The 25,076-nt window shown below is 41.1% G+C and overlaps 1 pseudogene; it reads right to left on the reverse strand.

Annotated features, from left to right (window-relative positions):
* Positions 1 to 23,878: 23,878 nt before the first annotated feature.
* Positions 23,879 to 24,826, reverse strand: LOC100760734 (annotated as a pseudogene).
* Between the last annotated feature and the right edge of the window lie 250 nt (positions 24,827 to 25,076).

Below are 25,076 nucleotides of genomic sequence, written 5' to 3' on the forward strand. Positions count from 1 at the left end.
GAGAGGTGAGATGGGGTAAACTGAAGGAAATATATTCAGATTAGAGCTATAGGTTGATGTGAGGCCAAGCAGAATTAGAGAAAGTGTTAGATTGCTTAAAACTGATGGATTTCTTGGGATCTGAAACTTTCTGCAGTATATATGGGGAAATCCTGAACATGCCCAGAAGAATCAGCTGCCAAGGTAAAGTTATGACAGTACAGTGAAGGGCCATTTCAATCACACTAAAATAGGTCTGCCCTTAGACTAGAGAGTTTGGCAGTTCTCTTAACTAGCTCCAGTATATCCAGACCCAGATGGATTCCTCAATTTACAAAAGCTTCCTTCCTCAGTGAAGTTGAAGATTTTGCCATATTGAAATATTTTAAAGAAAAATGTGATAGAAGAAAAAAAAAGCTTCCTTCCATGTCCCCACCCTATACCATTCATCTGGGGAGGACTCTACAGTGTGACTCTGCTACTCCTCAGTTCTCTACTTCAGGCGTTTTCAGTCTGTAGAGCCAAATGTCCCAGGAGCCAATTCGGATAATTCTGCTTAAGCTGTGCCACTTAAGCAAGCTAAACAAGGAGTGACTTGCTTCAATGATTAACTAAACTATCACATGAAGTGTGCTTAGAGAGGTGCCTAGAAAATTGCAAATGTTTAAAAAGGTGATAACACCCATTTTATGATCTACCCTTATACTGTAACAGTATGATCTTCTATTGCTTTCCTCTATAAAACAAGGCAGAAAGTTCCCTGCTTTGGTGTGGGACAAGAAGCATTGTTTTTGAAAAATATAATTTTCTACCAACTTTATAGAACTCCCCTAAGTTCTGGTTTCCTCATCTGCTGTTGTGGGCTAAGAGTTCCCAAGGAGGGTCCCATGGGATCGTGCCCAGGCAATCCCTCCTTGGGATTCCCATTGTGGTGACACTCTCTCTGAAGTGTGGCAAAGATCACTTGTTCCCATAAGCTTTCCATCATGGAAAGCTCAAAGGAAAAGTTTGCTTTGGTTCACAGTTGTGGAGGTTTCATTCCACAATCCCATGGCCTCTTGTTTGGGGGCCTGTGGCCTGAGGCTAGTGACAGATGGTGAGAGCACATAACCATGGAAGCTGCTCACCTTATAATAGGAAGCAAACAGAAAAGAAAGAGAGAGAGAGAGAGAGAGAGAGAGAGAGAGAGAGAAACAAGAGAGAGAGAGGAAGGAAGGAAGGAAGGAAGGAAGGAAGGAAGGAAGGAAGGAAAGATGGAAGGAAGGAAGGAAGGAAGGATGGAGGGAGGGAGGGAAGGAAGGCGGGAAGGAAAGAGAGAGGGAGGGAGGGAGGAAGTAAAGAGGTTCTGGGATGCAAATATCCACTTCTTGGACATACCCCACAATAAACTAACTTCCTCCCACTAGGCCTTACCTCCTAAAGGTCCCGCCATATCCCAATAGTACCGTGGATTAGGAACTAAATCTTCAACACACTTAATGGGTTGGCTTTATTGTTTTTTTGTTTGTTTGTTCATTCCCAGACTTCATGGGTTTCTAAATCTTCTCTTTGGAGTTTATTATAGTGCCTGCCATGGATGGAGAATCCAATCAAAGCATGTCAGCTGAAGTGACAGTACCTGGTATGGCTCTCATCTTGTATTAGGGGGATCAATGAAGAACAGTTTCCTTCTTTGGTTGCTGAGCAAGTTCATGAGACAGACAGGCTAATCTTGACATTTTGTTCCTTAAACCGATTAGCAAATCTGCTTTACAAAGAAGATTATTGTGAGAATGGTTATAAAATGCCTTCAGTTCACAAGCAAAAATAGCTCTTAAATAGAGGTTACATTACACAGTTGAGCTACCTTTGTTTCCCAAATTATCCCTGCTTCAGACATCCATTGTGTTTCCTCTCCAGTCTTCAGTTTCAACATGTTTCACACAAAGGGGAAACTCTGAGGATACAGCCATCAATATTTCTCAGTAAGAAACGTGACTCTTCTATAATTAAATTGCCCTCTTGCGCTAATTTGTGTGCATGCCTATAATACCCTTTCCTTCCAATTAAATACATTACTCTTTGACAGTGGTTAAAGAAGCAAAAAGGGGAAACACTCAAGCTGGCACTTTCCACATTTAGGTAGTTTTTCCCCTCAAGGGATTGGGTACACAGTCACTTCTGAGGTGATGACCGAAAGGTTCAGGCATTACTCTGGCCTGACCCTGTTACCTGGAAGATTCCACTCAGGCAGTACCCTGGTCAGCCCAGGGTTCCATGGGAACTTAGTCTGCATACAGGTGTAAAGGACCCCTTTAAAAAACAGACCCCTGCCCACTTAAGCTCTCTTCTCTCTATTCTCTTACTCTCTTGCCTTCCTCTTTCTCTTTGCTCTCTCACTCTCTCCATTTCTCTCTCGCCTTCTTCTTCTTCTTCTTCTTCTTCTTCTTCTTCTTCTTCTTCTTCTTCTTCTTCTTCTTCTTCTTCTTCTTCTTCTTCTTCTTCTTCTTCTCCTCCTCCTCCTCCTCCTCCTCCTCCTCCTCCTCCTCCTCCTCCTCTCCTCTTTCTCTTTTTGGTTGGTCGACCACCCACTCCTCTTTCCTCTCTCCTCTCTGCTCTCTTCTCGTCTCCTCTTCTCTACCTGCAATAAACTTTATGTTTAATGTACCCTCCACAATTCATGTTCCATTGAGCTGACGCCGACCCCATCTTATGGCTTTATTTTTCTAATTTTTAAACTTTTACAAAATAACAACACTGACAGCTGTTCTATGGAAAAGTATATGATGGGTACAATTTTTGTGTTGTCATTTGTCACTACAAAAGAAGCATGGATATCATGTCTTTCTCATCACAAGTTTGTGGTCTAAAGTTTACCTCAATTAACACAGCAAGTGCAGCCAATGGGTATGATAATAAGATTGTTGTCATCCAACCCATTGGTGGTGTGGATTTGAAAGAGTGGAGTTTGATAAAAAGGAAGTCCTGCTTTTTCAGCACAACACACATGCTCTAAGATCTTCCTATAGAGTTCTAGAAATGCTAATCCCAGATCCAATATGATGAAAGAATGGACCACATTAAAATTTTGAGATCAAATGTGGGTCAAAAGTGGAATCAGGTTTTTTGCCTTTGAATTAAGTTCTGAAAGCTGGTGAATCTTGGCAATTGATTCTGATCATCCTCCCCATGATACAGTTTATTTTTCCATCTTGACCTTCTCAGTTATCCTCTTTCCCATTTAATAAAGACAGATTTCCTAATTCTTCTTTCATTATTGTTGAACTCTAGAGTCTGATTTAGCCAGAATGGCTGTGATAATATGCAGACTTTAATGGGGAAGGGAAATAGCTAATTACACATGTTATCAAAGGATGCCAGGAAGTGCCCAGAGAAAAAATACATCTGTAAATCTCAGAAGCACAATTTCTGCCTAGAGTTTCAAGCCTGCAAAGATAAACTAACTGTGTACCAGATGTCAAGGTCTCATGGGCAAGAAAGTGTCTTCCATACAGGGTTTTCCACCTTTTATCTGGATTGTTCTTTTCTGGTATCTCAAACTGTTATATAACTTCTGAAAAAAATTAATGACAGAGCTCTGCATTCCAAGTCAGCTGATTATATAATCACAAAACTGAATATGACATTTCCCCCTTAATTTAATTTCATATTTACATGTGTATATAAGTGTGATATATGAAGGTATATGTATGGTGTTCATGTGTGTGTGTGTGTGTGTGTGTGTGTGTGTGTGTGTGTGTGTGTGTGTGTGTGTGTGTAGACCAGAGGCTGGTTGATGCTAGGAGTCTTTCTTGATAACTCTCTACTTTATTATGGAGGCAGATTCACTGACTTATGGCTTAGTGAGTCTGCTGCTTTAGCTGGCCATCTTGTCCTGGGGTTCACCTCTCTCTGCTCCTAAGCACTGGGCTTACAGGCAGGTAGCCACTATGGCCCTCATTTGTTATACAGCAAGACTTTATCTACTACTTATCCATATCCCCAGCCTCAGACTGGAACTGTTCATATTTTCCATGATGTTAGCCAAAGAAAGTGTCAGTTCAAGGCAGACAATGTGGAAACTGTGCCTTGGCACCTCCTATCATCTTATTCAAGTCTATGGTCCTATCCTCTCTCCAACTTCTTCCCACAGTGTCTCTTATCTTCCATTTATACTCATGTATAAAATCACTCACTGGATAGGAGAAATCCTTGAACAATGAAACCAAGGAACTCATTTCATCAAGAAAAAGTAAGACCAGCATTTATTTTTTATAATTTAATGTACATTAGTGCTTTACCTGTTTTACCTGCATGTATTTCTGTGACAGGGTGTCCTGGAGTTACACACATCTATAAGTTGCCATGTGGGTGCTGGGAACTGAACCCTTGTCCTCTGGACAAGCAGCCAGTGCTCTTAATTGCTGAGCCATCTCTCCAGCCCTGAGGCCTTGGATCATAACATATAACTACAGAGTGGAAGAACTACCTTGATCAGCATTTTAATCAGTTCTAACAGTTTTAAAATATATTGTATTTAAGCATGGTGATGAATGCCTATAATTGGTAGAGGCAGGAGGCTCTGTAGTTTAATAGTTCAAGACCAGCCTGGACCACATAAAACAAAACTATCAAAATTGTATTTTCAAATTTTCATTATTTGGAAATTTAATACATTTATTTGGGTTTTGTTCAATTCCTTTTCTCTAATTCCTTTTCCATCCCACTTTGCTTTCACTCACAATCTCTCTCTCTCTCTCTCTCTCTCTCTCTCTCTCTCTCTCTCTCTTTCTCTCCTGCCTGTAGAGCATGGGTGTCGAACCATCTACTGAAGCATGGGCAACCTCTCAAGGGCTGCAACTCTAAAGAAAACTGGATCTCCTCCCAGCAGCCATTGGTTTCCAATAGTACCTCATCCAGAAGTAGACATCATAAACCCCTTCCACATCAACGATAGGATTTTGTCTGACTTAATATTTTGTAGGTCTTGTGCATAGAAATACAATAAAAGCTAATAATAAAATAAAATGATTATAATGAATGCAGTAATAAAAGTTAAGTGAGTGTGGCCCCTCTAGCTCCATCTCTGTCTCTTTGTCTTCTCTCAAAATTTGGAATTTTATACCTGATAGTTTTAGACCATGAGTTACCGAAAATGTGAACAAGGGGAATTACTACAACCATCACAGTGATTTTGTGTTTAGTCTAAGGCAAATGCCTCACGTGATAGGAAAAGCCTGCCCTGCCCATCCCTGGCTTTGGCCCTTGATGACAAGGTGTGCATCCTTGGGCAACTCATGACATTACTCTGTGTATTTCCTTACCTGGAAATCAGGGCAATGCCTGACAGAGAAAGTTATGAAGATTCATGGAAAATCACTCATTAATGTGCTGGTCATCAAGTTGAGTAGGCCTCAGGTGAGATGTGATACATGCAAATCAGAGAATTTACTGCACAATCCGGTCCTTTATTAACCCTTGTTAACAAATCTCATAACTAGGTATGAATAACCTGGGTTCTGAAATATAAGAACTGCAGAAGAATTCCATGCTTTCCAACTAAATGAACAAATGAGGAGTGAAATAATGAAGGTGGCACTTGATGACATCAACAAATGTTACCACCACACAGGGTAGCCAATTCCAAGTTTATACGATAACTGAAAAATTGCTCTTTTTTCTTATCCATTATTTTTAATTCTTTTTTTTTCAGAAAGCAACTTGTACATGGTTGCTCAAGGAAAATCAGAAAATAGGGCTTCCTGGTCCGGACAAGCCAAGGGCAGCAAGAAAGAGCTGAAGAAGAAAATCTGTCAGAACCTTGCCAAGTACCATGGCCTTGCTCAATGAAAATATTGAAGCTTCTAGAAATGACATCTGAGACTGCCCATCTTGGGCAGTCTCATTCTAATCTCAACAGTTTCTGATATGGATGGAGTATGCTCATGGGTATCAGTCCTCAGATACTGCCAGTAGTCAACTCCTGAACAGATAAGTCAAGCAAGACCCGTGGGAGTCTGTAGAATGGAAGAGTTTGGAGTTCAATGCATCATCCTGTGTATAGTTCATCACTGTCTGGAGGTTGCAGTGGCAGCCTGGTGATGAAGAGAAGATGGGGAGAGTGTAAGTGAAGTCTTGAATGCATAAGACTTATTTTCAGTGAGTGGGTCTATCTACTCCAAAAATGCACCATATAAGCAGATGGGATTCAGAAGGAGGTGGGGCTAAGGAAAACCCAGGGAGAGAGAAGAAAAGGAAAGATCTCTAGGGATCTGCCATGCTCCACCTGGTCCCTTAAGGATGAGTTCATCAGCTTTCTAACAGCATAGAACTTCCTGTTACCAAAAGGCATCTTCGCTTGGGTTGAAAGCCTCTTTCTATATGTATTCCTTAATAAAATCTGATTGAGGTGATTAATCAAATCTTAGAATTTGATACTATGATATGCATTCCACACTACTGAGTTTTCACTATCCAGTTAGGAGCTGGTTGGGTAAAATTTGTTACCAGGAAGATACAGTACTGTTGTGTTTGGTTTTTGCCTCGGTAGTGTAAAGTCAGATTACTTCACCCTCTCGGAGAACTTGACCTTTGCAAGAGATACATGCCCCAGTCACTTTCCCGTGAAGGGGAATCTTAGCTGCAGGGTTTTGGCAGTGGCTGAACACAGAGCAGCTGACACTGCACTGGTGAGATGACAGGCAGTTCAGCAGTCACAGAGATGCAGACCTAATGGAAGTAGACGCTGTGGATGCTACCCATCATTCAGGGATGCTATTGGGAGAAGAATAAGTGAGGGGCTCTGAGGATGGCATTAGCACATTTGAGTAACATTGTAGTCCTGTCACCCACTACTCTGGGATGAGGAAGGGCTGTTGCCTTCTCACAGTAATGCAGATGTTCAAGGAGAAGACCTTGTGAGGTAACAGAGTTGGAGGCAACAGGACTTCCTAATGTTTAGCAGGCCTCGAGGTGGAGCACAATATGGAACCTTAGTTTCAGGTGTATCAATTCATCCAGTACAAGCACACTGCTCCTGCAACACCATTCCCATCCCACTCTGTTGGGCAGAGCCCAGCACTCCTGGATATCTTGATTGCAGAACATAAAAAAACAGCTAATCACAGCATTATGGCTGTGAGTAAAAGTTTATCTTTTAACTATAATGTTTCTCTACTGCTTAGATGCTGTTTTATTCTAGAGGAAAAAGGATTAGGCAATATCTGTAGGCAAATGTAGGAGAAGACACGAGAACGCTTTCAAATGGGTAAGAAGGATTTACTAGAAAACATTCACGGATACATAACAAGGTAAATATCTGCTGTGGTCTTTCATTCTGCCAGGGGGTGAATGGAACCAGCAGTTTGATTTCTGACCACCACATGAGAGTGGGGGAGACTATCCCTTTCTTTCCTTTAAAGGGTTCACCTTGGCTGGCAAGAAGCTCCACCAAAAGGCCGGTACCCCAAGTCTATTGGCGGAATGAATTCCCATAACAAATATCTGCTGTTCTAAGCATGGTTCCTGGGTGTTACTGGGAGCTTTTTTTGGAACACCAGCTCTTGGATTCCCTCCTAAAAGTAGTGCATCCAACTCCCAGAGAGATGACCAGGAAACCCTGCTTTAACAAACTGTGCTTTAACAGTGACTGCCATGTTGGCTAAGGATTTAGAATTGCTTTGAAGGATCTGAGAACAGTTGTTTCTAATCCAAATTATGCAGAAGGAAGAGGGTGGAAATGAGGAAGAAAGGTGGGTACCAAGTAATACTTCACTTCCCTTAATCCAGCCATGGGAACAGCTAAGCCTCTTTCTTAAAATTAAATCCTCAGCTCCCTGGAAGTGATGGAGGTAGATGGAAACTCTTGCCAGTATTGTTGATCTTGCAAAGTAGCAGAAAAGTAGAATAATTTCCAGACAAAACTCATCTGTTAAAGAGACCTAAACACGCAGGCCAAATTTATGATAGTATATTAGATAGAGAAATGTCAAGTATGAGCAAGAAATGAAAGATGGGTTCTGTTTATATTGATAAGTCAAAGTTGCATATAAAGCAGAATCAAGTTGTGAAACCTTTTGCTCCCACCAAGGCAATCTTATGGTGTCTCACATGGGAGAAACCAGGGAGAATATAGTAGTCTTCTCTTGGCCAAGGTTTCTGGTTCTGTGGTTTAGTTACCTATAGTGAACATATATCAAAAATGTTAAATGGAAAATTCCAGCAATAAATAATCTGAAGTTATAAATTGCACACTTTCTGAGCTGAGTGGTCAAACCTCACTCTGTTCTGTTCCAATCAGGATGTGAGACACTTCTCTGTACAGAGTATCTGTGCTGTACTATGTGCTACTCATTTGCCCATCACCCATCACTTACCAGCCCCATCAGGTAGCAAACGTACTAGCATGGGTATTCTGTCTGGATATATCTAAGAGGAGCTATGAAGTGCTTCTTTTAAGAAAAGGTCAAAGATTATAATAGGTATATATGTATAGGAAAAATAGACTGTGTGCATATGGAACTATGTTTAAATGGTTTGGTGCTAGTTGTGGTTTCTGGCATCCGCCAGAGGTCTGAAGGATCCATTGAGACTGTGGCTCTTATGGGATTTTAGGGCTTGGGTGAGATAATTTCAAGACAACTCATCAATAAGGAGGACTCGTTTGGACTGGCACAGTTTATGGTGTAACATAGCATTGAGAAGCAAAGTCAGTAATTCATAAGTCTGAATAGAAACACACATGAAAGAAGAGGTTCTCTGACATTCTTGATCTCCTGGTTTTATTTTAAAACTGTGTCTTCAAATGCTCAAGTATTTATCTTTTCTTTTTTCCTTTCTTTTCATTACCATGTAAACTTAGCAGGCTGGACTCACTATGAACCAAGTATGGTTTTGAACTCATGGTAGTCCTTTTGCTTCGAAATCCTGTGTGCTGGGATTACAAGTATGAAGCACCGTATTTGACTCCCAAATATTGATGGGAGATGTCCTTCTGAATGCTGTGAATATATGCTTCTATTATTGGTTGATGAATAAAGTTGTTTCAGCCAATGGACAGGCAGGACTTAGCCACCAGTAAATCCAAACAGGGATAGGAGAAAGGTAATAAGCAGTCAGGGAGATGCCATGTAGCTACGGAGGAAGCAAGAAGCCTAGGCATCACCGGTAAGCCAAGACTACATGGAGATACACAGATTAATAGAAATGGGTTAATAATTAAGAAAGAGTTAGCCAATAAGTAGCCTGAAATATAGGCCAAACAGTTTATTATTAATAAAAGATTCTGTGTGTTTTTTTGGAACTAAATTGCTACAGGACCAGGCAGGAAAGAAACTTCCATCTACAAAATATTAGTATTATTTATAATGACCATCAAGAATCAAAAGCACAACCATAATACTGACATATTGTTGTAATTGAACATCAATTTTCCCCTCAAATTCTATAGCTTAGTTATTGGAATATACAGGAATAATTTATCAATTTTGTCAACTTCAGTTTCCTTTGACTGATGTAGTATAGCAATTATTTTCATTATAATCAGCTCAAGAATATTTCTGTCTACAGATACCTTAGTTTATAATAATATTTTTTCATTAGATTGTTCTTTACCATGATTTATATTGTATTATCATCTCAAAAACAAATAACTTTTCCTTCAACGTTGAATTTTCTAGATTGGCTTGGTAATTCATTTATAACAGTATCAGATACTTCCCATTTAACAGGATGAATTTCAAAAGCTTTTTTACAATATTATAATTTAGAAAGTGACATGAAATCCTGATGACATAAAACTCCTTGACTTTTTGAAGTATCTGATGCTTGGAAAATTCTGACATGTTAACAGTTACTACTTTACATTTTTATAGTCACAAGGAAATACGGAATAACACTAAAAATTTATTCTAGAAGTGTGACAATTGGGAGTAAGGAGATAGCTTATTTGTTAATGCAGGGACAGGTGATGGGGGATTTCCTTCTGTATGTTTCTCTTATTGGTTGATGAATAAAACACTGTTTGGTTAATAGAGGCAGGAAGATAGGTGGGACTAGGAGACAAGGAGAATTCTGGGAAAGGTAGGCAGAGAGAGAGCTTGAAGAGACACCATGTAGCCACCAAAGGAGTAGCAGGCCCGGGTATTCTCTGGTAAGCCAAGACCACATAGATTTATGGAAATGTGTTAATAATTAAGACAGAGCTAGGCAATAAGAAGTCCTAGTTACCAGACAACAGTTTAATAATTAATAGATTGTCTGTGTGTTTATTTGGGGCTGAGAAGGGTAGCAGGACCTGGTGGGACACTAAAACTACAGCTACATATAGGGACCCTAATTTCATTCCTAGAAGACACATTTTTAAAGCTACACATGGTGGCAGGCATGTGCAATCTCAGTTCTTGGGGGGGGGCAGACACATGTAGATCCCTAGGTTCACTGACCAGCTAGCCACATCTACTCTATTTGGTGAGTGCCATGCTAGTGTAAGACCAGGATTCAAAAATATCAATGGTACCTAAGGAATGGCACAACACACACACACACACACACACACACACACACACACACACACACTAGATAGATAGATAGATAGATAGATAGATAGATAGATAGATAGATGATCTAAATTATTTTCATTTGATTTAAAGGACAAGTCATACTTTTCAGTGGTTGTAAATAGACTTTGATGCAATTATGTGAGCTTCTTCAGTTTTCAGTCTCATGCTTCTCAAAATGGTATCTTCAGTCCAATGTTAAGACTGAACTTTGTTCCATCTGGAAAGGCATGCAGGGTTGTTCATTCAAATGCATGTCCTACTTGTTCCTAGGGGCCATGAGAAAAGGTGAAAAATACAAAGTGATAAAAGCCTATGAGTCATTTACCTTGATATAACTATTAGTCATGAAGGCCCCTTAGGAAATGAAGTCTGTGAAAACACACAGGTCCACGTGAGCTGAGGCCAGCAGAGGAACTCAGACCTTTCTAAACAAGCCAGGTCCTATTATCCCATCTCAACTTGCAGCTACACTCCTTTCTCTATAGAAAAGTCTTCTGATCCTAGAGGTCCAGATAAGATTGTCTGCTTCCCTTGACTTGTCATGTCCTAGTGTCAGTCACAAGCTCTCTGTGGTTACTGGCTCTACATTCCCAGGGCCGCCTCCAACCCTAACTTTCTGGTTCTTCAGAATAGGTGTGTGTGTGTGTGTGTGTGTGTGTGTGTGTGTGTGTGTGTGTGTTTGATTTGTTTATAGCTTGGAATGAAATGAAATACAATCTATTCCCAACTTTCACGAAACAGCCACTTGTGTAGCTGATGCTACTAACAAATTTGGGTCTGTATGAGTGTGGAGTGGGGGAGCAAACAACTTATATTCTAAGAAAAGGCTACTTCAGTGTTTCTTATCTTTCTTTCTCAAATCCCCGAAGCTTCCCCAAAGTTTCTAGAGTCACCATGGAAGGAGTGGCATTAGATCCACAAAGTAATGTGTCTTCCTAAAGGCATGCAGAGCTCACCCCAGATCCTGTCCTTCAGCTGCATGGCCATGACTCACCTCTTAATTTTCATTCTTCCTATGAGCATTTGCCTATCTCCTAGTTACTTTCCTATTTCTGTGATAAAACTCAGTGGCCAATGCAATTTATGAGAGAAAGTACTTAATTGGCTTATGATTTCAGAGGGTTAGAGTCCAGGATGGTGGAGGGAAAAAACAGCTGAGAACTCACATGTTGATCCACAATCACAAGGCAGAGAAAACCCTGGGAAAGGTGTGTATTGTGTGTTACAGGATTCCCACCTGGGTCCTGTTGCCACTGCAGCCCCCAAATAACATACAAAACACTATATTAATTATAATCTGTTGGCTGATGACTAGGATTTCTTATAAGGCTAGCTCTGTCTTAAGTATTAGCCCATTACTAATATATGTATTTGTACATGGTCCTATCTTACCGAGAATGCCAGACTCATGCGTCCTCTCATCTTGGGATCACATGGCAACTTCTTACTACACTTCCCAGAATCTTTCTTGTCTCCTAGTCCCATCTGTCTTGCTTCCCTATTGGCCAACATTGTTTTATTCATCAACCAATATGAAAAACATATATACAGAAGACTTCCCTGATTCAGTTGTGGAATATTATTTTAACTGGGCAAAGATGTGTTACATTTGTTTATGTTGCATTTGTTTAATGGTGTAAGGATGTGTGTTTAATTATGTGAAGGTGTCTTGCATCTGTTTTACCTTGCCTGTCTAAGGCACCTGATTGGTTTAATAAAAAGCTAAATGGCAAATAAATAGGCAGAGAAAGGATAGGTGGGGCTGGCAGGCAGAGAGAATAAATGGGAAGAGAAATCTAGGCTCCAGAGAGAAGAGAGGAATGAGAGAACAGAGAATGAGGGACATGCCCAGGGCAAGAAGCTAGGCAGCCACCAGCCAGATAAACACAAGAAGCAGAGAAAGTAAGATACACAGAAGAAAAAGTAGAAAGACCCAAGGCAAAAGGCAGATAAAGAGAAACAGGCTAATTTAAGTTAAAAGAGGTAGCCAGAAGTGAGCTAAGCTAAGGCCAAGAATTCAAAACTACTAAATCTCTTGTGTCTTGATTTAGGAACTGGTTGGCAGCCCCCCCAGAAGAAAGCCTGGTACAGGTATGAGTCCTTTGAAACCTCATAGACAATCCCCAGTGGGCACCTCCTTCGTACCTCCTAATGCCAAACAGTTCCAACAATGGGGACAAAGTCTTCCAACATATAAGCCTATGGTGAGCATTCTCAGTCAAACCACCAGAGCCCAGCAAAGGCCTCCAGGAAGCTTCTATGCTTACCCCACTCCTGCATGCACCTATTGCCAGAAAGACCTGTGAGCCCTAATCCCAGGCACAGGTAGGCATCGGTCTGTTTAGATGGAACATGGCATGCTACCTAGTTTGTTTTTCCTTGGTCTCTTAGATGACACTGAACATGAGAGACTGTACTGGTAAAGCTAGAGCTTTGTAGGGAGGTGGCAGTTGAGAAAAAAAAAACTATCTCACTGAACATATACTTGATACTTGATGCACATTGATTTCAGACACCTGCAAATGTGAAAATAAAGAAGCATAAAATAGAAGGAAGGGGATAACTGAGTGAAGTTTATATTGGACTTCATTCTTATTATTTTGCTTTTTAATCCAAACCACTTGGGTTGTACTTTTCACTATAGTTATCACATGTCTGACAACTTTCTGGGAGACAGAATCTTAGAGGTAGGGGCCAGAGAATTTAGGGGTGTCTAGAAGGAACCTGATGTGATCAAATAAGTGAATTAGGTTTTTCTTCCCTGCCTCCCACATCAGGCCTGAAGAAAGATCATCACCCTGTGGAAAGTTTCCTCAGAGACAGGTGTACAGCTGTGCTTTCTATTGAAAATAAGGAAACTTCCATATTAATTGGAGGCTGCAACTTAGTAACAGTAGTTATGGAATGCTTTTGTCCAAAAATGTAAGCCAAAGTGATAGTACATAAACACTGAATTTGCCTTGACAACTGTGTTGTTAGTTTTTTGTTATGTATTTTACCTAATAAATCTGAAATAAAAAAGCAAAGAGCAGACACATCCTTTATACGAAAAAGCAAAAATGCTACTTTATAGAACTGAGGCATTAGTTTTTACTTTATTATTATTGATTTCTATTAAAAATATCTTCTTCTCCCTACTATACATTCTGACCACAGTTTCTCCTCCCTGCACTCCTCCCATCTACCTCTGTATCCCCCTCCCTGAGATCCACTCTTCCTCCATTTCCTCTTCAGAAAAGAGCAGGCCTTAAAGTGACAACAGCCAAACAGGACACAAGATACAATAAGACATGGTAAAAGCCTTCACATTGAAGCTGAACAAGACAGCCCACTAGGAGTCAAAGAGTTCAAAGAATAGGCAAAAGAGTCAGAGGCACACCTGCTCCCACTGTTGGGAGTCCCACAAAAACACCATGCTAACAGCCATAACATATACAGAGGACCTGGTGTAGACCCATGCAGGCCCAGTGATTGCTGCTTTGATTCTTACAATCTTTCCTCCCTTTCTTCCATAGGGTTTAATTCCCCTGATGGATTAAAAGAGAAATATAACCCAAGGGACTGCACTGTAAAATTATTACCATGAGCAGGAGACTGTAATGTTGAGAGATGTAACACTAAATAAAAAGTAATAAATTTTCTTTTTCTAGGTTAAAAGAAACCAGTTGTGAAAAATGCTAGGAAAAAAAATAGGACTGAAGAGTAACAGCTACCAAAGCAAATGGAATGGCTGTACCACACAAAACAATTCTGTCCAGCTCCAAGACGCAGAATCCTGGAATAAGAGGGACTTCAGTACAGCCTGCTTGTTTTTTTTTGTTTGTTTGTTTGTTTGTTTGTTTGTTTTGTTTTTCAAGACAGGGTTTCTCTGTGTAGCTTTGGAGCCTATCCTGGCACTTGCTCTGGAGACCAGGCTGGCCTCGAACTCACAGAGATCTGCCTGACTCTACCTCCCTAGTGCTGGGATTAAAGGCAAGTGCCACTAATGCCCGGCCCAGCCTGCTTATTTTTAAGCTGCTGAGATGATCAGGTCAGTCACATGGTTCTTTTACCTCTGTACTCTTAGGTCTGAACTCCATCTGCATTTCACATCCTGGTCCAGTATTCCCATCACAATTGCACCCACTGGTTTTCAGTTGTAGAGAACTGATTTCATTCTAGTTCAATACAGATATCTATGTACAGGTATAGAAAGGGCTGTTGGTGCATAGGCAAGGTTTAAAACAAAACATAAACTTATCAAATGGCTGCTGAGAGATTATCAGTCTTTCCAAGGGATGAGCCCCTGATAGACAATCCAATGTCAAATAGTCATATGCAAAATGACACATACACATGAGCAACACTAAGTAGATGCTGCCAGTTTTATTTACACACATATGTATGTGTATATGTGTGTGTGGACAGTATGTAATAATAATTAAATAATTAAAGGAGTCATGAAATGGAGAGAGGGAGGAGCACAGGAGGAGTTAAGAGGGTGAGAAGGATGTACCTATCGTACTCATGTATGATATTCTCAAAAACAGTGAAAAATAAACAAAAATAGAAATCACAATGAAGACAATGAGCAGGTAATTAATAGACCAAAGTCTCCTTCTGTTTTTCCTCAGCATCCATTTCTATTATACTTGTTTCCTTTCTTTTTTTTTTCCTCCGAGACAGGGTTTCTCTGTGTAACTTTGGAGCCTATCCTGGCACTTGTTCTGGAGACCAGGCTGGCTTCGAACTCACAGAGATCCGCCGCCTCTGCCTCCCGAGTGCTGGGATTAAAGGCATGTGCCACCAATGCACGGCTACTTGTTTCCTTTCTTAAGCTGCCTCACCCCTTTCCTAGGATTATGTCCTAGGTAGGGCAGCTAGGTAGGTCAAAGTCCAGGATCTCTGGGTGAACAGCAGCAGACTCTAGAGCCTGATGCGACTTCTGATGATCTGGTGACATGTAGAAATAGAGAAAGTATTTGCTGCCAGAACACCATGAGGGAAAATCAGTGGGATGGCCATGATTGAGCTCTTCCTTTTGGAAAGGGATAATGAGGGCATCCATCAGTCACTGTTCCATAGCAATTATGAAGCCCCGCTGGGTTGGATTAGCAAGGCCCCCTGCGCTGCAGGAGCAGTTTGCTCATCTCAAAGTTCTGTGCCCCAGGAGGCTTCTTCCCTTTCTTCCCCACTGGCTGCACTCTGACTTTCTTTCTCATAGGATGCCATTAACAGTGAGCCCACAACACTTGGCAGACAGCTGCAATTTTCCTATATTTCTCCTTGTAGTCTGCCTCGCATGGTCTTTCAGGTGACAACTTGGTCATGGCCTTGCCTGGGCATTACGAATGTCAATAATTGCTCACACAATAACAGGTGGCTTCTTACTGCCTCCACTCAGCACCCCTCTATGAAAGACAAGTTGTAAATGTTTACGAGAAGATGCATCTATGCTAAAAGACCCAAATGAGCTTTATCATGAAACCCAACAAACGGAAGTATGTGTAATAAAGTCCACAGAAGAGAAAAATGAAAATATAGATTTCCCTCTAAATGCAGGCACAATGTGATTCAAACCCCAGCCCTAAGAGTATAGAATGAGTCTTTGAAACTTAAATGAGCACCCTTAAGAACAAATGTATGAGAACTGAAAAAAAAATGTGACATGAAAAGAGGTAACTTATTACACAGAAACTTGAGCATGAGTGTTTATAGCAACATTATTCATAATATCCAAAGGGGAAAATAAAGGTCCATCAGTAAGAATATGAGTGAACCAGCAGAAAAAAAAATGGAATCCTGAATCGCAGGCAAATGGATGGAACTAGAAGAAACCACTCTGATCAAGGTAACCCAGTCACAAAAAGACAAACATGGTATGTACTCACTAATATATGGATCTTATGCAAAGAGCAAAGGATTACCAGCCTACAATCCACACCACCAGAGAAGCTAGGAAAAAAGGAGGACTCTAAGAGAGACATACATGGTCCTCCAGAGAAGGGGAAAGGGACAAGATCTCCTGAGCAAATTGGGGGTATGGGAGGAGGGGAGAAGGAGCTAGGAGAATGAGAAGGGGAGAAGAGGAGGGGTGAGGAGGACATATGAAGGTTGTATAGGGGGAAGAATAGAGGAGAGAAAATAAGAGATACCATATAAGAGGAAGCCATTATAGGTTTAAAGAGAAATCAGGCACTAGGGAAATGTCCAGAGATCTACAAGGATGACAACAACTAACCGTCTAAGCAACAGTGGAGAGGCTACCTTAAATGCCCTCCCTGATAATGAGATTGATGACTAACTTATATGCCATCCTAGAGCCTTCATCCAGCAGCTGATGGAAGTAGAAGCAGATACCCACAGCTAAACACTGAACTGAACTGGAATCCAGTTGCAGAGAAGAAGTGATGAGCAAAGGGGTCCAGACAAGGCTAGTGAAACCCACAGAAACAGCTGACCTGAACAAGGGGGAGCTCTTAGCCCCCAGACTGATTACTGGGAAACCATCATGGAACTGATCCAGACCCCGTGAATGTGGTTGTCAGTGAGGAGGCCTCGGAAATCTATGGGGTTTCTTGTAGCAGATCAGTACTTATCCCTAGCATAGGAATAGACTTTGGGAACCCATTTCACATAGAGGGATAGTCCCTCAGCCTAGACACACTGGGGAGGGCCTAAGCCCTATTCCAAATTATATAACAGACTCTGAAGACCCCCTGGAATGCCTCACTCTCAGTGGGGAGCAGAACTGGTATGAGATAGGTTTTAGTGGGGGCAGGGGAGGAGGGGAGGGAGAGGAAACTGGGATTGACATGTAAAACAATATTGTTTCTAATTTAAATTAAAAAATGGAGAAAAAACAAAAAAAATATGAGTGAAGAAAATGTAGCATATTCATAGAGTGGATATCATTCACCTGTGAAAAGAAGGTAATACATGCTGTAGCTTCAATATCAAAAACATCATTCTGGGTGCAAGTAGTCAGACACAACCACAGTGATTGCATGTAACAAGTTTCCTTTATATGATCGCACAGGATAGGCAATTCCATGGAACTGAAATGCAGATCTAAGGTTATCAAGAAATGATGGAACAAAGAAATGTAGCATGATTATGGCATTGTTGTAAGGTGGGACAATGGTTTTTGTGGGACAGTAAAAATTGTGATCTGATAGTCTTATAGTCATATGAATGCAAGAAGTGAATTCAACAGGTTAATAGAGTTGTTTACACAGTGTATGAATTTCACCTCAAGGAAAACAAAATAAAACCCATTATGGAAAGCAGTTAGGGAGTCCCCCAGAACATTAAAAGAAGGTCCATGTCTCAGGGGATAAAAGTATAAAGAGATAAAGACCTGAGTTCAGTTCTGAGCACCCACAGCAGGTGACTCAAAACCAGCTGTAATTCCAGCTCCAGAGGTTCAAAAGGAAATTCATTCAATATGCCCAGGAAATACCTTCCTGTCTACAATGAATAAATACACCATTCAAGCTAAGATATGGAAACAATCTACTGTCCATCCCTGGTGAATGGATTTTGAAAAGATACATGTATACAATAGAATATTCTTCAGCCACAAAAGCAGATATCTTATCATTTGCAGTGACAGAGATGAGCCTGGAAGACCTTGTGCCAAGTGAAATAAACTAGGGTCAGAAAGACAAATATCACAGTTTCCCTCACTATAAATTCTAACTTAATTGATCTCATAGGAATATGAAAAAGAATATCACTTACTAGAGGCTAAGGAGAATAGTGGGAGGAGACCAATGGGTACAAAATACAGATAGACAGTGGAAGTTAAGTTATGGTAATATGCAAGGTATAGCTTTTAGAGTAACAACTTAGCAATATTGTGTATATAAATCAACCAAATTGGAAGAACTTTCAGTGTTCTTTTTGTCCTCACCCTTCTACCTACCACACTAAATATTTGAGATAATGGCTACTCTAATGACTTGGTCATTGCCGTACAAACAGTTGTCAACCATCATACTGTACCTCCAGAGACATACAATTATTTTAAGACAATTAAAAAAGGAGGAATGAGGACATTCATACTAACATGGACTATTGTGGAATAGACTACTTGTTTAACTTTGCAAAGATGTGTTGCATTTGTTTATGCTGCATTTGGTTAACTAAGGCACCTGACTTGTCTAAAAGTAAAAAGCTGACCAGGGAATAGCTAGGCAGAGGAGGGATAGGTGGGACTGTTGGGCAGTGAATAAAGGGAGCCAGACAGTTGAGGGCCAGCTAGCCAGCAGGAGGGGGAGCAGCCAGCAGGGGCCAGACAGACAGACCATGGAGAAGCAGGATGGATAATACATGGATGAGGTAAACAAGCCTCAGGGCAGCACATAGATTAATAGAAATGGCTTAATTTAAGTTTTTTATTTGTTTGGTTTTTTTTTTGTCTTTTTTAAAGATAGCTAGAAAGAAGCCTAAGCTAAGGGTAAGCATTCATACTTAATAATGAGTCTCTGTGTCATTATTTGGGAGCTGGTTGGTGGCCCAAAGAAAATGCCAACTACAACGGACACATCCCTAACATATATTACTGTAAAAAAGCAAAGAGCAAAAAGTCTACACAGTGTGATACACTTTATGAATGGAAGGGAGAAGTTTAAAGAAACCTTTGTGTTTGCTTCATGCATAGAGAAATACTGTATATATAAAGGCATTCACATCCGTGTCCCTAACTGAAGAGTTGAAGGAGGACTGATAGGGAAAGTGATGGAGTGTGGCTTCTTAAAGGCTACAGCTGCACAGGGAATGTCTTCTGTCATGGCTGTATTTCTCATTCAATTATAGTAAAGTCTTAAATAAAACTGACAATCTGGAGAGACCCCTCAGTGCTCAAGTGCTGCTGCTCTCCTAGAAAGGAGACCTGACTTCTCTTCCTAGCACCCATAGCAGGCAACTCACATCCTGCTTGTGACTTCCGCTTCAGAGGATCTGATATCTCCCGGCATCCGCAGGCACTGACATGACATATACCTATGGACACACCTGCGCATGTAAAAAATAAGTATTTAGCAGCAACAGCAAATAGGGTGGTAAGATTCAATGCTCTCAAGCACCATCTTTTAATGTTTAGCTTCATGTCACATTTTATTAAGGCTTCAAGCAATTCTTATACTGAAATGTGTATTCCATGTATAATTTTCCCATCAATTATAATTAGCTTATTTACTGTGATGCTGGGGATCAAATTCAGGCTTACTTGGCCTCACTGATGACTGAGCTTCATCTGTAACCCTTCTATGTTTTGGCTCATCTCAGAGTTAATCAGATTTAGTCTGTTTCATAAGAAATTTCAGGACCCAGTAGCAGTGAATTTTCATTCACTTGTGTGGTAGAGATTTCTCTCATTACAGTGACCAAATATATAGCAATGAGCAACCCATAGTTTGAGAGGGCTCAACCTACTGTTAGGGGAAGGCACGGTAGTGCCAACCTGTGACTGGGAGTCTTTGCATCTCACCAGACCAGAAAGCAAAACACAGACTGGAAGCCTAGCCTGTCTATAAAACCTACTTCCTGCAGAAAGCTGTACTTCTTAAAGATACTATAGCTTCCCAAAACAGCCTGGCCAACTGAAAACAAGTTCAAACAGAAGTACCATGGGGGACATTTCACATTCTGTGACAACTCCTGCATTTCTGCGGTTGTTTAACGAAGGACCACTTTCTCTATTCCTCCACTCTCTCAGACTGGTTTCAGGTGCTAGGGTACAGAATCATGAGGGCGACATGAATGTGCTCCTTTTAATGGGTGAAGATATTGCCACCTGCTTAACTTTCAGATTTATTTATTTATTGTCCTTGAAGTCAAGCAATTTCAAGGGCTGCCTTTCTATTTTCCTTCTGCATGAGTTATTATTTGGAAAGCAGGCACTTTTGCTCACACATATGAGTGCTTCGTGTTTTGTGGTTTGGGATAATACTGATTTCCTTGTTTTATTGGTTCAGAAATACATATTTTTCTATTTTCTTGTTCTTTATTATATTCAGGGCTCCTTCCCAGTGGTTTTAAATTTTAATTTTTTGAGAATTTTGCACTTCATTTAGGTAATTTCCACCCTTTCCTCACCCCCTCCCATTACCCCCATCCACCCCTGTTCTCCTTAAAATTTATGACCTCTTTTGAAATTATTAGCATTAAGTGTATATACACACATTGTACATAGAGCCTAGTGAGTCCATCTAGTATTGCTTGTATGTACATGTGTTTAGAAATGACCACTTAGGATTGCATAACCTCTCAGGGGCCTTGTCACTGGAGAGAATCAATTCTCCCTCTCTGAGCAGCCATTGTCTGCAGGCCTTCACCTAGGTGTATGTGTTTTGAAGGGGGATGCTTGTGAGATTTCTCCTATCAGTTTTAGCATGTTAACTGGTCCTGTCATTATAAAGGTTTTGTCTAGGCAACTATACTTTTGGAGTTTTGTGGGTGCAGTTTCCTTGTCATGCTTAGAAGATGCTATCACACAGCAGATGCTCTGTTCCTCCGGCTCTTCTAAACTAGCTGCCCCTCTTTTATGATTTCCCTGAGCCTTTTGTGTAGGAATGTTTTGTAAATGCAGTGGCTGGGGTTGGATGTTCTACAGTCCCTGCTTTTGACCACTTGTGATTACTTGTAAAAGGAGCTTCTTTGATGAAGGGAGGCAGCTATGCTTACCTGTGGGTATGAGGATTAGTATGCAGAACACAGTCAGAAACTACATTGGTTAAGGAAAATGGCATTACTAGGTTTTCCTGTAGGGTCTATGACATCTTCAGACACAGGTAAAGGTGGCTGAGTTTGTAGAACTGACATGAGTTCCCTCCTAAGTCCATTAGAAAACTGTTGGTTATCCCTGAGATAAAAGTGCACCACTATTTAGTTCTGCACCCCACTTTTTAATTTCATTGTTTGGTGTTTTGGTAGCTAGCTTCTTGAGTTCATTGTATATTTTGGAAATCAGCCCTCTGTCCGACATGGGGGTGGTGAAGATCTTTTCCCATTCTGTGGGCTGTTGTTTTGTCTTACCGACTATGTCCTTTGCCTTATAGAAGCTTCTTAGTTTCAGGAGGGTGCAGAACTAAATAGAGAATTCTCAACAGAGGAATCTGAAATGGTTGAAAGACACTTAAGAAAGTGCTCAAAATCCTTGGCCATCAGAGAAATGCAACTCAAAACAACTCTGAGATACCACCTGTCAGAATGGCTAAAATAAAAAAAAAAATGACAATCCATGCTGGAGAGGATGTGGAGAAAAAGGAACACTCCTTCATTGCTGGTGGGAGTGCAAACTTGTAAGACCACTTTGGAAATCAGTATGGCGGTTGCTCAGAAAAATGGCAATCAGTCTACCTCAAGATCCAGAATTTCCTCTCTTGGGCATATACCCAAATAATGCATGTCCATACAACAAGGACATATGTTCAACCATGTTCATAGCAGCATTGTTTGTAATAGCCAGAACCTGGAAGCAACCTAGATGCCCCTCAACTGAAGAATGGATAGAGAAAATGTGCTACATTTATACAATGGAGTACTACTCAACAGAAAAAAAGCAATGGAATCTTGAAATTCAAAGGCAAATGGATGAAACTAGAAGAAATCATCCTGAGTGAGGTAACCCAGTCACAAAAAGACAAACATGTACTCACTCATATATGAATTTTAGACATAGAGCAAAGGATTACCAGCCTACAGTCCTCTTCACCAAAGAAATTAGGAAACATGAAGTACTCTAGGGGATAAATGCATGGAATGGGAAGGGACAGGAACTCCTGAGCTAATTGGGAGCATGAGGGGAGGGGAGGGGGTGCTGCCAGAATGAGAGCAGGAGAAGAGGAGAGGAGAGGAGGAAATGGAGGACCAGAAATATTGAGTTGGGGGAAGAATAGAGGAGAGCAGGATGAGAGATACCATATTAGAGGGAGTCATTATAGGTCCAAGGAGAGATCTGGCACAAGGGAGACTTCCAGAGATATACAAGGATGACACAAACTGACAATCCAGGCAATGGTGGAGAGGATAACCTAAATGCCCTTCCCCTAAAATGAGATTGATGACTACTTTTTATGCCATCCTAGAGCCTTCATCCAGTGGCTGATGGAAGCAGAGGCAGACATCCACAGATACACACTGAACTGAACTCTGGAACTTAGTTGCAGAGAGGGAGGAATGAAGATCGAAGTGGTGGGTACCAGGTTGGAGAAACCCACAGAAACAGCTGGCCTGAACAAGGGGGAGCACATCGATCCCAGTTGCTGTCTGGGAGGCCAGTACAAGACTGATCCAGACCCCTGAACATGGATGTCAATAAGGAGGCCTCTGCACTCTAGGAGGCCTCTGGTAGTGGATTAGTATTTTTCCCTGGTGTAAGAAGGGACTTTGAGAGCCCATCCCACGTGAAGGGATGCACTCTTGCCCTGGACACATGGGGAAGGGCCTAGGCCCAGCCCAGGATGATGTGGTGGACTTCGGGGAGCCCCAATTGAGGGCCCTACTCTACCTGGGGAGTGGAGGGCAGATGGGGTGGGGGGTAGGTCAGGGTGGGGTAGGAGAGGTGAGGGTGGGGGGGAGAGGAAGAAGGGATTGACATGTAAAACAAGCTTGTTCCTATTTTAAACTAATAAAAATAAAATAAAATTTTTAAAAAGTGCACCACTAGAAGTATCTAGCCTGTTCAGTCTCTTTTGAGGCTCATGGGCTTTGCAGCTAAGTAGGATTATTGGTTCCTCTTTCCCCTTGGCAGCTTGCATAGCACCTTTTGATGCTTGGAGAACTGGTCCTCAGGGAGGAGGCTTCCAGGTCAGTTCTAGCTTAATTGTCTAAACCCTCTGTCGGAAAAGTGCGGTGTCTTCAGCAACAGTTTTACCTTCAAATTCTGTGAAGCAAACCAGAGTGATAGCAATGGCTTATGTCCTTTGGAGAGTCTCTGACAAACAGCTCACAGAGGGGTTCCCTGGTCTGGTATTGGTATAGCATAGATCTACTTTTAGCTTTTTGATACTTCTCCACACCTCAAAATATTTGATTATGAAAACTAACACGTATAGGGAAATATTCTATTTCTTAATATTTTTATATTTTTAAGGTGATGTGAGTTTGTTTCATTGACTACAACACCACCCAATATTTATAGTTATGAAACAATCATAAGGCCACCACCACGGTGCACTTTAAACTGTCACTCAACCCCCAATCCATTTATATTAACACAATAAGTAATTCGAAGTTCATCAGCCAATATCCATGATAGTTCATTTCATAAAATGATATGTAAGAAGAAAGAAGTCTAAGGAAATATAAAAAAATTCATTAAAACATTTCCATATCTAGTTATAATCATCCAGGTTTTTTCTGTGGTCAATAGTTGATCATCTTCCGTAGCACTTCCATTTGTCTGGGATATAAAACGGCTCAAAAATGTGAGGAAACAGGGTGTCATATCCACATACTCTAGATATTGGAGCCTCTAAGTTCAAGAAACTTTCTTCCTGGACTGTGAAACTGATCTCGGAGACAAAGCTGCCTGTCAAGGGAGCTTCGTGGATGATCAGGAGTCCCCCGGTTTTGACCACAGACTTGCAAACTGTATCCATATCTCAAGGCACAATCGTCCGAAGATCAATGATTTCACAAGACACCCCCAGATTTTCTTGTGCCATGGAAGCCACCTCCCAGATGACATGAACCTGAGTGCTCCAGGAAACAAGAGTCACATCACTGCCCTCCTGGATGACTTCAGCCTGAGACAGGGGCATCTTGTAGGGTTCTACCGGGACCTGCTCCACTACTGCCCTATAACGTATTTTAGGTTCAAAAAATATACATGGATTTTTATCTTCTATGCATGACAATAGAAGTCCCCTGGCCTGGAAAAGGCTTCTGGGTATAACCACCTTGATTCCTGGGCAGTGGGCAAAAAAGGCTTCAGGACTCTAAGAATTGTAGAGGCCCTGTGGCCTACATAGCCCCATGGGGCCGGGATGGTGAGGCTCCCACAGATGAAAAGATCGCCAGAGCGATAGCGGTGCTTGGCAGCTTCATTGACAATCTGAAAGGCAGGGAAATATAGTCGGCAAACTGGATTTCCGCAATGGCCGTAGCACCAGTGACTGCATTCCAATCCCAAATCCAACAATTCCTTGTTCATACAACAGGGTGTTGAACACTCTGTCTTTTCCATATTTGTTTCATAAACCAACAGTGCATCGGAAGATTCCACCAAAGGCAACATCTTCACCAAATATTACGGCAATAGGGTCTTTGGTCAATGAGTTATCCAAGGCACTTGTTATTGACTGAAAGAGGTTCCTTTTCTGAGTTTGCCAGTTTCAGAGGTTCAGTCCATTACCACCATGGCGGGGATCACGGCAGGGAGCACAGCAGCAGTGTGCAGGCAGATGTAGTGCTGGAGGAGGAGCTGAGAGTCCTCATCTTGCAGGCAACAGGAAGTCCACTCTATTTTTATATTTATTATTGAATATACAGAGGTTTTAATATGTCATCATACATGCATATAATATATTATGATTTTATTTCCTTTCTCTATAACTCTTTAGAAAACATTTT

The sequence above is a fragment of the Cricetulus griseus genome, chromosome 3 (genome assembly GCF_003668045.3).
Source record: "Cricetulus griseus strain 17A/GY chromosome 3, alternate assembly CriGri-PICRH-1.0, whole genome shotgun sequence".
In the NCBI taxonomy this organism is placed as follows: domain Eukaryota; kingdom Metazoa; phylum Chordata; class Mammalia; order Rodentia; family Cricetidae; genus Cricetulus; species Cricetulus griseus.